General features: G+C 36.1%; 1 protein-coding gene across 1 annotated transcript in view; it reads right to left on the bottom strand.

The window, feature by feature from the left end:
- mical3a (microtubule associated monooxygenase, calponin and LIM domain containing 3a) overlaps nucleotides 1-14,276 on the bottom strand; it is a 121,853-nt gene extending 107,577 nt beyond the window's left edge. The window contains exon 1 of the mRNA XM_051135442.1: nucleotides 14,131-14,276. The gene's annotated coding sequence lies outside the window, so the exon portion shown is untranslated. The remainder of the gene's footprint in view (nucleotides 1-14,130) is intronic.
- Between the last annotated feature and the right edge of the window lie 205 nt (nucleotides 14,277-14,481).

The following is a 14,481-nucleotide window of genomic DNA, read 5'->3' as shown; positions in this document are numbered from 1 at the left end:
TTGAGGATGATAATCATATTTGCATAATTAGGCCCTAACTACAATACATGATTTAATATATATATATATATATATATATATATATATCTTATTATTAAGAGGCACTGTTTTCGCTGTCTAAATGCAAATGTTTAACTTTTTTTTTTGATAATTATTGATCTAGAGAGTCCAGAGAATTTTACTGCAGTGGTTTTATTGATTTTGAGTTAAAAACCTAGGACTAGTTTACAAAAGTAGGTTTTTAAAATAATATCAAATATTTAAAGAACAGTTGGATTGACAGCAGCGGTCCATAGACAGCTTGTGTTTTTAAAGCCTTTTTAACTGTCATAGCGCCACCTATTTTCGTAAAGATTTGAGTTTTTGGTTAGGTTTTATAGGCTTTTGGGTATTTTTGGTTACACGTCTTTTCTTATTGACCCCTTTATAGCTAACCGAAAAACAAAATTCGACATTTTTTTTTATAATTATTGATCTATAGAGTCTGGAGAACTGCGCTGCAGTAGTTTGATCGAGACTGAGCGAAAAACCTAGGACTAGTTCGCAAAAGTAGGTTTTTAACATATTTGTGAATATTTAATGAACGATTTGATTGACAGCAATGAGAACCATTGAGGCAAAGTTGCTCATTATGAGGAGATCTATCAAATATATATAAAATTTTACTAAAAATGTACATAAAGGCTACAACATAGCACAGGTTCTCAGACTATTCATTTTGAAAACTTATTGCTATATTTCAATGCAAAATCTGTTGCATAACACAGTCACTTTTAATTATGCTCTATCATAACACATGCTATAATTGAATGGATCGTTGCTTTGTGTGGCCAACCGAAATGATGTTTTATGTCATGCCTACACAAGCACAAACAGATATACAAAGTATTTGCCTGTATTCAGATTCAAATAACTGGCATCGTTTAAAGAATAGCCCTTTGGGACTACGCATTCTTTATTTGATCATTCACAGCATTTTAATTGCACTTCAATTCACTGTTGAATGAGTTGAGACTCTCTCACCCTCTCGTCCACCCTCCCAGTAGCCAACATTCCCCTCTGTCTCTTGATTCACTCTTACATAAGTAGTACACAGTCAATCGCTGTCACTACATTTCAACACAAGCAGTATTTTAAAGAGCCCTAATTGCTACTTAGCCACCAATAGTTACAAAATGACCTTAAATCACAGTTTATGGTCAAGTCAAGTGGTCTATATGTTTTAGCTACAAAACACTTTGCCCATTTCTTGTAAACAAGTCACAGGGACAGTTCTTGTGACTTCGCCCACTGACTTTGACAAGTCTAGGATGAAAAATATCAACCGGATGTTAATAGAATGTTAAAATAGAATGTCTTTAGAGTGAAAAATCTGATATAAAAAGTTCTAGGTTCTGATGAATAGAATCAGAGTGCATTGCAACATTTGGGTGAGCCCTCTTTGTCTGCTCTCAACGGACTGATGTAACATTATAAATATGTTCTGTTAAAAATGATCTCAAGCTTCCAGTCAACTCAAAAAACAAACAAAAAAAAGTGGACAGTTAAGAAACACTTTTAAAATTGTGCAAAACTTTGCATGCTTGTTAAGAGTCACCTGGCACATGTTCTCACAAATTTTCATGAAGTTTTGATTAGTTTGATTAGTTTTTGGTTAGGTTTTATAGGCTTTTGGGTATTTTTGGTCATGCCCCTTTTCTAATTGACCCCTTTATAGCTAACGAAAAACAAAATTCAACATTTTTTAAATAATTTTCAATCTAGAAAGTCTGGAGAACTGCGCTGCAGTAGTTTAATCAAGACTGAGCGAAAAACCTAGGACTAGTTCACAAAAGTAGGTTGTGCCATTGAGAATGATTTCTTTCTTTAATAGAACACACACATATTTTTAGGCAGGAAGAGGTCCAAGACTAAAAAATAAATAAATAAAAATAATAAATAAAAAAGAAAGCATCATAAAAAATAATCTATTCAATCATATGTGTAATATTTTATTAAATACTACACTGAAGACATTTAATTGTGTTAAGAGCTGACTGAAATATGATTTAAATATTGATCATCTCACTCAAATTGAAAATAATGCACAGAGAAACAAGAACATACCGATGTGGTCTACTTTTATGTTGTTTTTCCATTATTTTCCTAGGTTTACATTTGCTGTCATCATTCTTTTTCATTGTATGGAAAACAGTGGCTAGGATATTCTGGGAAATCTCCTTTTGTGGTCCACGGAAAAAAAAAATTAGATGGGATTGACATTAGGGTGAATAAATGATGACAGAATGTTTGTGCAAACTATTCCTGACATTTAGCTTTGTTATGGGCAGTTCACACAGAATGCGTTTTTGCGGTTTAATGTGTTTAACCACAATGTGTTTTTGGTGTTTTTGTTAAAAGTTGACTTTTAAAAGTTTAAAAGTCAAACACATCCATCTAGTGCATGTTTACATAGAAAAGTATTGGAAAAGAAGTACAGTGGAACACAAAAACACGTTCTGTGTGAATGGCCTCTTACTGGCCCGAATATGTGGTAACTGTACATTCCATTAGTCAAGTCAAGTCAAAGTGTATTCATCAGACACACTACAATCAAATTAAGCAGAAGTAATTGCAAGCAATGCACTTATAAAAGCAAGTTCAAGAAATTCATAAAGCAAACATCATGAGGTACTTTTGCAGGTTAACCTTGTACATCGCACTGTAAAGTTGTACATCCAGTGTCCTACTGTACACAATCTCCACATCACACCCACTAACACACACTGCAGCTGTTCAAATATTGTGACATGTGATCTCAACTGGACACAAAGGGCCTTTTTAACCAAGAATCGAGGGACAAAAGGGAGAGAGGAGAGGACAAGTCCACCATCATACTGTCCTCTATCTTGGCAAAGAATAGGAAGCATTGTGCAGCGTGCGGCACAGCAGTACACTAGAGTTACTACACCACAGACAGACACACAAACAAACTACATTCCATCCAGCAGCACAGAATTGCACACATAACATCAGTGCTCGACACACACGCCATGACATCAGTGCATCAGACAGAGCAGAGGGAATGCTGGGACACACCCTTTGTTTCAGATGTTCAGCTGTTTTCTTGTTGAAGCTACAGATAAAGTATTTTCAGATTAAGTCATTGCCTACCAATGACACATATACAACCAATACAACCAACAATGTCTTTTCTTAAAAAAAATCTTTGGCATTTGCCAAAGATTTACTCACCCTCAGGGCATCCGAGATGTAAAAGAGTTTGTTTCATCACTGAAACAGATTTGGAGAAATTTTGCATTACATTACTTTCTCACCAATAGATCCTCTTCAGCAAATGGGTGCCCCGTCAGAATGAGAGTCCAAACTGCTGATAAAAACATCACAATAATCCACAAACAATCCATACAACTCCAGTCCATCAGCTAACATCTTGTGAAGTGTTTGTAATAAACAAATGCATCATTTCCATCTGACGGCACCCATTCATTGCAGTGGATCCACTGGTGAACAACTGATGTAATGCAAAACTTTTCCAAATCAGTTCTGATGAAGAAACAAACTGATCTACATCTTGGATGGTCTGAGGGTGAACAATTTTTCATTTTTGATTTTATTTTTAATTTGTTATTTATAATTAAATAGCTTTTTATTAGACCATGATACAACTGCAGTTATATAAGTGTGCATGAAGTGAAACCCGCATAAAAATAACCATGACACACCACTACCAGGTCAACACAGGCATGTGTGCCAGTTGCTAAAAGCTGTGACACACCACCTTAAAATATTAAGTTGACATGCTGATGAAAACAACAAGCCTACACACATGCAACAGGTTTTTAATGAAGCAACTCGCTTTCAAACATTCCTCTCAACCTCAAATACAGTATGTGCATTAGAGACGATTACTTCCAAATGGAATAAATTTGGAAAATTAAAAGCAGATTTGAACGCGATATACACGTTATGCTACAGTAACATGAAAACAGATGATAGCATGATCTAAATATGCAGATAAACAGATATGACTTACAACAGCCAGCTAAGGAGACCTTAAAATGTCATTCCCGCTTTCGTTAATAGCTTTGAGATTTAACAGAGCGCAGATCTCTCGTTATAGGATCATAATATTATTCGAACAATATTTGATGTCTCAAGCACTTTAAAAGGACTGGAGCAATATGGGCAAACAGTGTTCTAGTTGGCTGAAGAAACTGACATTTTTATACATAGTGCCTGGTTATTATTTAAAGACAATTGTTCTTTTCATAGTGTGTTACAACCAAGTGTTGAAATTAATTGCGATGTGCAGCTGTAAAGTACAACTTGATGTTTTATATATATATATATATATATATATGTATATATACACATACACCACACACACACACTATAAAACTCACCAAATGTAGCTCTTAACAACCCACTGAAAGAGATGATTATCAGTTAATGATGGCCTTATTTTGGTCTCCTTCCCACACAAAGCATCATATCATCTCAGAAGACTTAAAATATAACACACAGATTGTATGGTCCAGTTTTTGATACCATTATGGGGCATTCAAGTGGGTTTGGAGCAACATGAAGGTGAGTAAATGACAGAAATATCTTTTCTTGTGTGAGCTATTTTTCACATGATTTCAGTGGTTTGGTTTTATGAGGTGACTAGATCGTTCTGTATGAATCACACTTGGCGCTCAGCGCTGCATATGACATCAGTCAAACATGCTGTGCTCAACATCCTGTTCCAAGAGACATTCATCCCTGCCCTCCTCATAAAAATAAATAAATAGAAAAACAAAGATATCTGTTTAACAAGACTGGATAGCGTTGACATAAGAGTAAGTGTGGATTCATAATTTCCTGAAACAAAGCTAACATCTTCTGATGGGAAGATTTATGGCAATCAAATTTATATCACATAATCTATGTAAAGATCATCTAGTTTGTCTCCAAATTAATAATAATGTTATTCAGACCGTCAGACGGGGAATCTGCCAAATAAAAAGCTCAGAGCACTCACCAAGAGAGCAGATATCCCAGCCAAAACAGCTCACAGCCTCATCAGGACAACCAAATGATACCACACACATAGTAAGAGGATCTTCCTTATGTGAGCAATCATGGATTAAAGATGGGAATCTTTAGTTGCCTTGTTTTACTGTAATCCAATTAGAATCTTTGTAAAGATCCCCAGGCACAGAATGGCTGCTCTGTGATGCAATTTTCAAAAAAGCTATATCTAATTTGCATCTTTTATACAGTATAATGGCAGACTTTTACATCTTCTTAAAGGGGACATATCATGTAAATCTGACTTTTTCCATGTTTAAGTGCTATTATTGGATCCCGAGTGCATCTACCAACCTAGAAAATATGAAAAAGGACAACCCAGTAACTAAGCCTTTCTCTGCAAGCATGTGAAAAAATGAGCTGCACAGATTTCGTTCCCCCCATGACATATAAAGTGGTTCTTATTAAAGTTTTACTGCCCCCAAATCTGCATGTTTCCACCCACTGTGCGGTATACCAGTTCTAACGCCATGGCAAAAGTTTGAGCAAGGCATGCTAACTGTCTTTGGCTGCACAGACGAGCACAGAAAACTATTTAGAGTCCCAGCCTCAGAGGAGACAAGAGAGCAGTGCATTTATTTAATTTATTTACTGTATATTACACTCCTGCCACACAGACTCAATATAAACATGCAATTTCTTTCCCAGACATAACTGACTTTTTTGGTAACTGATGTGTGTTTTTAACATAAACTGTGTGTATTTAACAGTTTAAGTGCAATAAGACATGAAAGAGAACAAAGTTTAGTGCTCAAATGATGTGTGATAGCCGCTTTCTGTGCTCTCAAAAAAAACAAAAAAAATGTGTATCGGAAGTTTAAACTAATATGGCTTTAAAATGCATGCTTTCAGCAGGATAGACATGATAATCAAAACAGAGTATCTGAGCTACAAGCTGTAAAGGCACAGCTCTATTCTGAAAAAGGGGGCAGGGAGCAGCAGCTCATTTGCATTTAAAGAGACATACACAAAAACATGTTTTTGCTTCCAATAAAACTATGCCATTTTAAAATGATATAGTACATGATCTGTGGGCTATTTTGAGTTGAAACTTCACAGACACATTCTGGGAACACCTGAGACTTACATATTGTAAAAAGGGGCATAATAGATCTCCTTTAAAGTAAACATAACCCATCTGTAATGTGATGCATAGTAAGACAGGACCTTACTTTCCTCATCAGGAATTGATGGAATGGTGAAAAGCAGAGCAATTTATACCAGAAAGTGAGTTTAGAAAAACGGTATTTCAAAGGAAAAGTAAACAACTGTATTTTAAATTATTATGAAGCCAAACATTTAAATCAAGACCAGTAACAAGCATTTAAATTGATAGTTTATATATAGCAACTGATAACATCAGGTTTTATGCCACTGGAAACCTTCTTAATCTGATTTTATTGCACCTTACATGACTCAGACGCTGATACAGTATGTGAAGATGTCAGGGTGGAGTGACTCTGGTATCCTGACATGCATGTGGGTGGAGAGAGGAGATTGTGTATCTATTCGAGCGAGGACCCTTCTTAATCATCTGTGTTTGCACTCCACCAAGGAATGTATTGCATAAAGCATATGACCTGTCATGAACAAGTGCATGCATGCATGCATATACTGGTTCGATAATGCCTAGAACACACACGTGAAATGTGATCTTGGTGGGTTTGTACTGTAGAAGAACAACTGTTGAACAAATTGGTTGCCTGTAGCTCCATCCCTGCCCTTTCTGCTATACCAATTACAAACACTCTCTAGTTGTTTCAAGATACAAAACACCTTTTAATAAGTACTCAGTTTCTCAGGATAAAGATTTATGAGTTAATGGCCATGCACTAAGTAGAATGAAGTCATTAGCTTGTAAAGATTACAAGCTCAGAGTGTCAGACTTTGGTCAGACTGGCACTGAAACATAAAAAAAAAGATAATTACAAATTATTAATACAAGATTTAGTGTAAACTCTAAGCAACCCTGTTAAACCTTTCACAACAAAAGACTACATACTGTATATACGAAGTGACTGATTATGAAGAAAAAAATAAGCTGTATATGCCTTTGATTTACTAAAAAGTACCGGCTCACAAAGAGTCATTCATTTAGGAATCAGACTGCACTGATCGTGCTGTATGTTTTTGATTCCCTAAAAGAACCGGCTCATAAAAGTCATTTGTTTGGCAATCAGACTACATTGTTGCTGATTTATGGTTTTGACTTAGCAAAAAAAAAAAACAGCTCTTATTAAATGACTACACTGGTCGCATTGTATGTAGTTTTTATGTTAAGTCCGCATGGACAACTCAATAGAAAGACGTTGTCATTATTTTGTGGTACTGTGCTTTTTAAAGCATATATATATAAATATAAATACACTTGTGCATTTGAATGCACTTATGATAAAAGTGTCTCTCAAATGCATTTTTCCCTTCAAGGGAAACTAAAAAACCGACCTTGACCCGATCTTACCTTAAGGTGATGTCAACATGACTCACTGCTCTGCTGTTTGCCAAAATAAAGTCATAGGTATTTTATCCGCACAAACTCCTGAGAGTCATTTTACAGCGACAAAAAAGCACAGGCATTTAGTTTCTCATAGTGTGGGCTCATGAGTGCTGCTTTGTCCAGCAAGCAACGGAGGCTGACAGCCCCCAGCATTGGGTCTGGAGTTGTCCTTGGCTGAGAAAGTGCCCCCTGTCTAAGGCTTTAAATGGTGGAAGTACGTTTCTGGCCCAGACTCACCACAGCTATCCAATGCCACTTGACTACATACTGACAGAAACACAAGCCATGTGGGGTAATAAAAGGCAGGAAAAAGGGAAGAAAGTAAGACATAAGCATTTCAGTGCTTTTGAATGTCTCTTATGCTTACCAAGGCTCCATTCATTTGATCAAAATGACAGGAAAAACTGCAATATTGTGAAATATTATTGCAATTGAAAGTAAGTGTTGTTTATTTTAATATATTTTAAAATACTATTTATTTCTGTAACGAAAAGGCTGAATTTTCAGCATCATCCATTCTTTAGTGTCACATGATCCTTTAGAAATCATTATTATATGCTGATTGTGCCCAATAAACATTTCTTATATTATCAAAGTTAGTCTTTTTGTGACAGTGTAAATGTTTTTACCATGACTTTTGATTATTTTAATGCATACTTGCTGAAAAGTTTGATGCTGATCATTCCAATCAGTAAACATGTGAAATAAAACTAAGCAAAATAGGAAGCAGAAGTTATTTGTTTTCTTTGACAGCTGGCAGTTTGAGGCAGTTTGGATGACTCTTTACACAACCGAGTGCAAAAACAAATGTTATTGATTGGAAATCAGGAACAAGGATTATTTTTTACAAGGATTGCATTAAACCACAGTAAGGAAATAAACAGTGTGTGCTTGAACCCAGTGTAAATCATTTCCACAGATGATCTGCTCACACTCTGAATTATTTTTGATGGTCCAGACGTCATCATAATCCGACAAAACCTTTCCAACCTGCTTTGTGCCCATGAGACTGAAAGACTTGGACCATCTTAAACAGTCCCTCTCCAAACCTGTCTGATTCAATTTCCTCAGACTGTGCTATTTAATATGGGCAAATCAAACTTTGAGAAAGCATTTTTAGTCTGAGTTAAACCTCCAGGCTCGATCCAGCCTGAAACCTGAGCATGCCCACAATTTATCAGGTTTATAATTTAATCCCATGATTATGGACTTGTAATATGATAATATCCCCCATCTGCTGCTTAATTCATAACGATAAGCTTTGGTTTCTATCAAGCTGCTTTTGAACCCAAGCACACTGCTAAAGCTCTGGATAAGTGGCCTCAGCCACAGAGGCACAACCAAGGCAGTGATTCACAATCATTCACTACAGACAAAAAAAAACAGCCTCGAATTGGGTCCATGTGGGCTGTATGGCTTTGCACTGGCATCTGAAGCTGACCCACAGACAAAGGAATCAGCCTCATGGAATGATTAATGCTTCTGGGTTGTAGAGGATACGGCCACAGACGGGGTTACGGCAGGGTAATTGGGGGGTTGTGAGAATGAATGCTGACGTAAAGGAAGGCCTGTAGGCAAGGAAAGAATATGCCTATCTGGTTAGAGCAGAGATGAGGATGAAGTATGAATTGTCCACGTCAACAGGCAATCTGAAAAAACAGCCTTACAGAGTCTAGTCCCGTCTGTGTTGACAATCAAAACATAAATCTTAAAACTGCACAGTCTCACACGACTCAGAAACAAATGGAATGAAATTGTTCTCTTTGAAGGCTATAACTTATATGATTTATAACATATGTAACTTATATTACAGCTTTAACACACACAGACCTCCACAATAAATGTTTATTATGAAGTTTATTTTTGTATCCTATACACCTTTTTCTTCAAAGCAGAAGTAAGCCTATGGATGAGATGTCTGGTTCAAATGATAAAACTACAAAAAAGTGTGTTCATAATTAAGATACTAAATTAAAAATAACATGATAAAACACACCAATTTGCAATATAAAGCAGCAAAATTAGATGTTTTGTACAGCTAAAAATAGCTGGATGCGGATGAGACCGGAAACCTGACCCATAAAATTTACAAATGGCCGTGCCCATTCTTACAGAAAAATAAGGTGGATAATGGTCAGATTCAGTTAATCTAATTATGAAGAAAGTGACTATAAAGAAAACTAAATATTATTATTATTATGTAATCCGATTACACTGGTGGCGCTGTATGTTTTTGATTCACTAAACTGAACCGACTCATAAGAATCATTTGCTTGTGAATCAGATTAGACTGGTTGTGAGTATGCTTTTGAATCACCAAAAAGAACTGACTCATATGAGTTATGTTCATGATTCAAACTACACTGGTCGTGCTGTATGCTTTTGATTCACTAAATGGGACCGGCTCAAAAGAATCATTTGCTTGTGAAACAGATTACACTGGTTTTGTGTAAGCTTTTGAATCACCATAAAGAACCGACTCATATGAGTTATGTTTGTGATTCGAACTACACTGGTCGTGTTGTATGCTTTTGATTCACTAAATGGGACCGGCTCAAAAGAATCATTTGCTTGTGAAACAGATTACACTGGTTTTGTGTAAGCTTTTGAATCACCATAAAGAACCGACTCATATGAGTTATGTTTGTGATTCGAACTACACTGGTCGTGTTGTATGCTTTTGATTCACTAAATGGAATCGGCTCATAAGAATCGTTTGCTTGTGAAACAGATTACACTGACAGCGCTGTACATTTCTGAAACACCAAAATAACTGCCATATGAGTTATGTTCGTGATTCAAACTACACTGGTCATGCTTTATGCTTTTGAATCACTAAATGGAACCAGCTCATAAGAATCGTCTGCTTGTGAAACAGATTACACTGGTTTTGTGTAAACTTTTGAATCACCAAAAAGTACCGACTCATATGAGTTATGTTTGTGATTCGAACTACACTGGTCGTGCTGTATCCTTTTGATTCACTAAATGGAACCGGCTCAAAAGAATCATTTCCTTTGAAATCACATTACACTGGTCGCGCTGTATGTTTATGAAACACTAAAAAGAACAGGCTCATATGAGTTTTGTGCGTGATTGGAGCTACACTGGTCGTGCTGTATGCTTTTGATTCACTAAACAGAACCGACTCATAGGAATCGTTTGCTTGTGAAACAGATTACACTGATTGCGCTGTATGTTTCTGAATCATTAAAAGGAACTGGCTCATATGAGTTATGTTCGTGAGTAGAACTACACTGGTCGTGTTGTTTTTTCCCATAGATAACTCAACAGAAAGACGTTTCTTGTCATTATTTTGCGGTACATCCTGTTTTTTTATAATATCTTATTCAACAGAGGCTGCAAACTCATTCACAAAATTTGTATGTACTGTATTTGACATTGTTCAATAACAACTGTTATATGTTTTGAGATACTCACAGAAACAGTCGCTTTTCCATCTTGTTTTGATCTTGCTGACGCCATTAATGCAATGAAACGTCAAGTTTAAAGTATCGAGCACGTCGCTTTGGGGAATGAGGGTCATTCAGTTTAGAAGAAAAGCTTTCCTCTCATCTACAGCGAATTCTCATTAGTCATTATAATAGTTGTGTGTTGTTAATGTCGCTAATAGCATATGCAGATTTATGTCTGATGACCCATAAGACGCCTGTGTAAACACCCACCCTGGCTCTAGAGCCTCACACCCCCCATTGAGACCCTCCATATGGTCTCTGTCTCAGGAAACGCCCACACAATAACGAACAATGATCAAGACATTATGGGACTATGGGAGTGAATTAATGGCTAATTTCGTATGTCTCATAGGTTTTCTTTAATATAAACGCTTGGCAGCAGTATGTGATTACACACACACACATCTTGACTGAGGCTCATACTAGTGTACATCATTCAAGATGCCATCACCATTTTTGCATCTGTATTTAAAACAACAAATGATACTGTAAATGAATTATCATAAATAACTGTCTGACGCACATGTGTCCCTCAGATGTGTTCATTATGCAGTACTGCAGGCATGATTGTTCTTTAGCCCTAGAGCATTACAGCACAGCAGTGATGCTCACATCACCAGTATTGTAATAAAAATAAGTCATTGCACTCCAGCATGTTCAAACAATAAATCCATAAGTTGTCAAACACTATTAAAATTTAATTTGTTTTACTATAAAGAATTTACTACAGAAATCCAATAATTATGATTATTAAGGCACTATAAAACATTTTTGTAACTATATAACTAACCATACTATGTACTATGTTAGCATTATATAGGCCCTCATCCACCCATTTTTATATATAAAGTACAGAGAGAGTAACTAGGGCAGCTTAGTAAGCAAAGTAAGCATTTTCTGTCTCCCAACAGTGGCAATAAAAATGCTCTGCTGTTTGTAGTGGTGGGTTGATTCAGTCAGTGAAAAGAAATCATTTGCATTCATCAGTCCCTCATCACATGAGTCTGAACTCTCCCACTCAATGCACTGCCAGCGTGGGTTCATACAATATCCCACTGTCCCACTCTGCTGTCCTCTGGCAAGGTTATTCAGTAATGCAGCATTAGTCTAAATTCATATAGATAGATAAATAGACAGATACAGTGTAGATAGATAGATAGATAGATTCCATATGAGTGTGCATTCTGTGTTTTTCCTCCGTGTTTAGCGCTGTTGTGTTTGGCTCTGCAATGCACTGTCCTGTCATTCAAATCAGTGCAAGAAAAATATCTTTCATAACTTCCCCTCCTACAACCTTATTTTAAAGCACCACCAGAGAGAGAGAAATGTATGACCCATTTACAGAATCTGCGTCAACACCAAGATCCTGCTGTGATCATAAATGCAACTCGCTGTCACATGAATCTATAGTCAAAGAAAACATGAATCTACACATGACCTTGCCTTCCCCACAGTCATATTACTTGGCAGTTAATTCTAAACTTGGTGACTCAATAGCTGTTGAATTTTCACATCAGAATCCATATGCATTTCTACATATTTTCGGCTCTAAAACACAGTTACACTACCAGTCAAAAGTTTTAAAAAAGATTTTTAATGTTTTTAAAGAAGTCCCTTCTGTTTACCAAGCCTGCATTTATTCGATTCAAAGTACAGCAAAAACAGTAAAATTTAAAATAACTATTGTTTTCTATTTGAAGACATTTAAAAATTTAATTTATTTCTGTGATCGGGGGGAAATATAGAAATTAATGTTTTTATTTAGCAAGGATGCTTTAACTTGATCAGAAGAAGATTCATAATGTTACAAGATTTCTATTTCAGAAAGGCTGCTTTTCTGAATTTTCTATTCATCAAAGAAACCCGAAAAATTCTACTCAGCTGTTTTCAACATAATAATAATAAAAAAATGTTTTTGAGCAAATCAGAATATTAGAATGATTTCTGAAAGATCATGTGACCGGAGTAATGTTGCTAAAAATTCAGCTTTGAAATCACGGGAATAAATTACATTGTAAATATATTAAAATAGAAAACAGTTATTTTAAATAGTAAAAATATTTCAGAATTTATTGTTTTTGCTGTACTTTGGTTCAAATAAATGCAGGCTTGGTGAGCAGAAGAGACTTATTTAAAAAACATTAAAAATCTTTTTTTCACTGGAAAGAAAAAACAGGTTAGTTTTTGATTAAAACAGCTCATTATTATTATTCCATCAGTCTACTAATCCATTAGTTATTATATTGTGAATATTATTATGACTAATTTACAGTAAAATCAGGAACGGTAATAAATATGGTCAAAATTGATTTAATGTTGACTTTAATATGACTATGATGTTGTAGCATTTCATAAAGATAAAACTTGTGTTACATTAAAGATCAGTCCAAATTTAAAATATTGTTTCTCTTCCTCCTCCTCCTTAGATACAACACTCATGCGGGTTGCGAGATTGAAGATGAGCGCAGCTGACAATGGAAGACAATGAGCCTTGCAGTGCAAGTTTAAGTGCTGATTTATCCGTGTTTTAATATGCCTTTGGTCATAGAGCTTTTTAGATGGATGCAGAAGCTTTTTAGGTCGGGTAGAAACTACGATCTCTGAGCCAGTTTGCTTGTTGCCTTCAATGGCTTCAACACGCAGTGTTTTCCATCAACTGGCAACCCGGGGTGTCAAAATACTTTTGGTTAAACTGGCAGTGGGCGGAGTCACACAGACTAAAACACAACAGACATTCCAACACAGAATGCATAGTCTTTTTAAAGTAGAATAACTGGCTGTTGCATTGTTTTCCAGAGAAACAAGAATTTATGCAACATATTATTCTGGTTATATGGTAAAATGTTGTAAAAGCATTTCATGACTGTTCACCTTCAGTCTTCCATCAATATATAAATATTAAGCGGATGCCACCCACATGCAAGAGAGAATCTCAATTTATACAGATGAAATGCAATAATTCAATCCACAGCATTACCACTGTCTCCTTCATGCATCATTTGTGGACTTATAGAGTTCAAATAAATAATGCACGCTTTCTATATGTGCACTGTGTGATAAGAAAGTTGTGCTAATACTTACATAGGGGTGTGTCCAAAGTGCTAAAGCGAAGAAATCACACAAACACACTCATCAAACAGCGTGCTGTAGGATCCTTTCTCCTGGACGCTTGTGTAACTGGGCCTGGAGCCAGTCTCTGCTATGTCACTGTTGTCTCTTGGTCTCTCTCACTTTCCTGCAACACAAGAATGTTTGCTCTCCTGGTGAGTTCTGTCTCTTTACTATTGCTTTCTGTTCTCCAAGGTCAGATAAAAGACAATCTCCTTCCCCATCATTTGCACATTGTGTCATGTGAATGCATTTGTCACCTCCATGGAGGTGGAGATGGAGATGATGAAACCTCAGCAGTCTTTTCATGAACGCACTATACGC

The sequence above is a fragment of the Labeo rohita genome, chromosome 18, assembly GCF_022985175.1.
Source record: "Labeo rohita strain BAU-BD-2019 chromosome 18, IGBB_LRoh.1.0, whole genome shotgun sequence".
NCBI lineage: Eukaryota > Metazoa > Chordata > Actinopteri > Cypriniformes > Cyprinidae > Labeo > Labeo rohita.
This window is presented reverse-complemented; position numbering and strand designations above follow the sequence as displayed.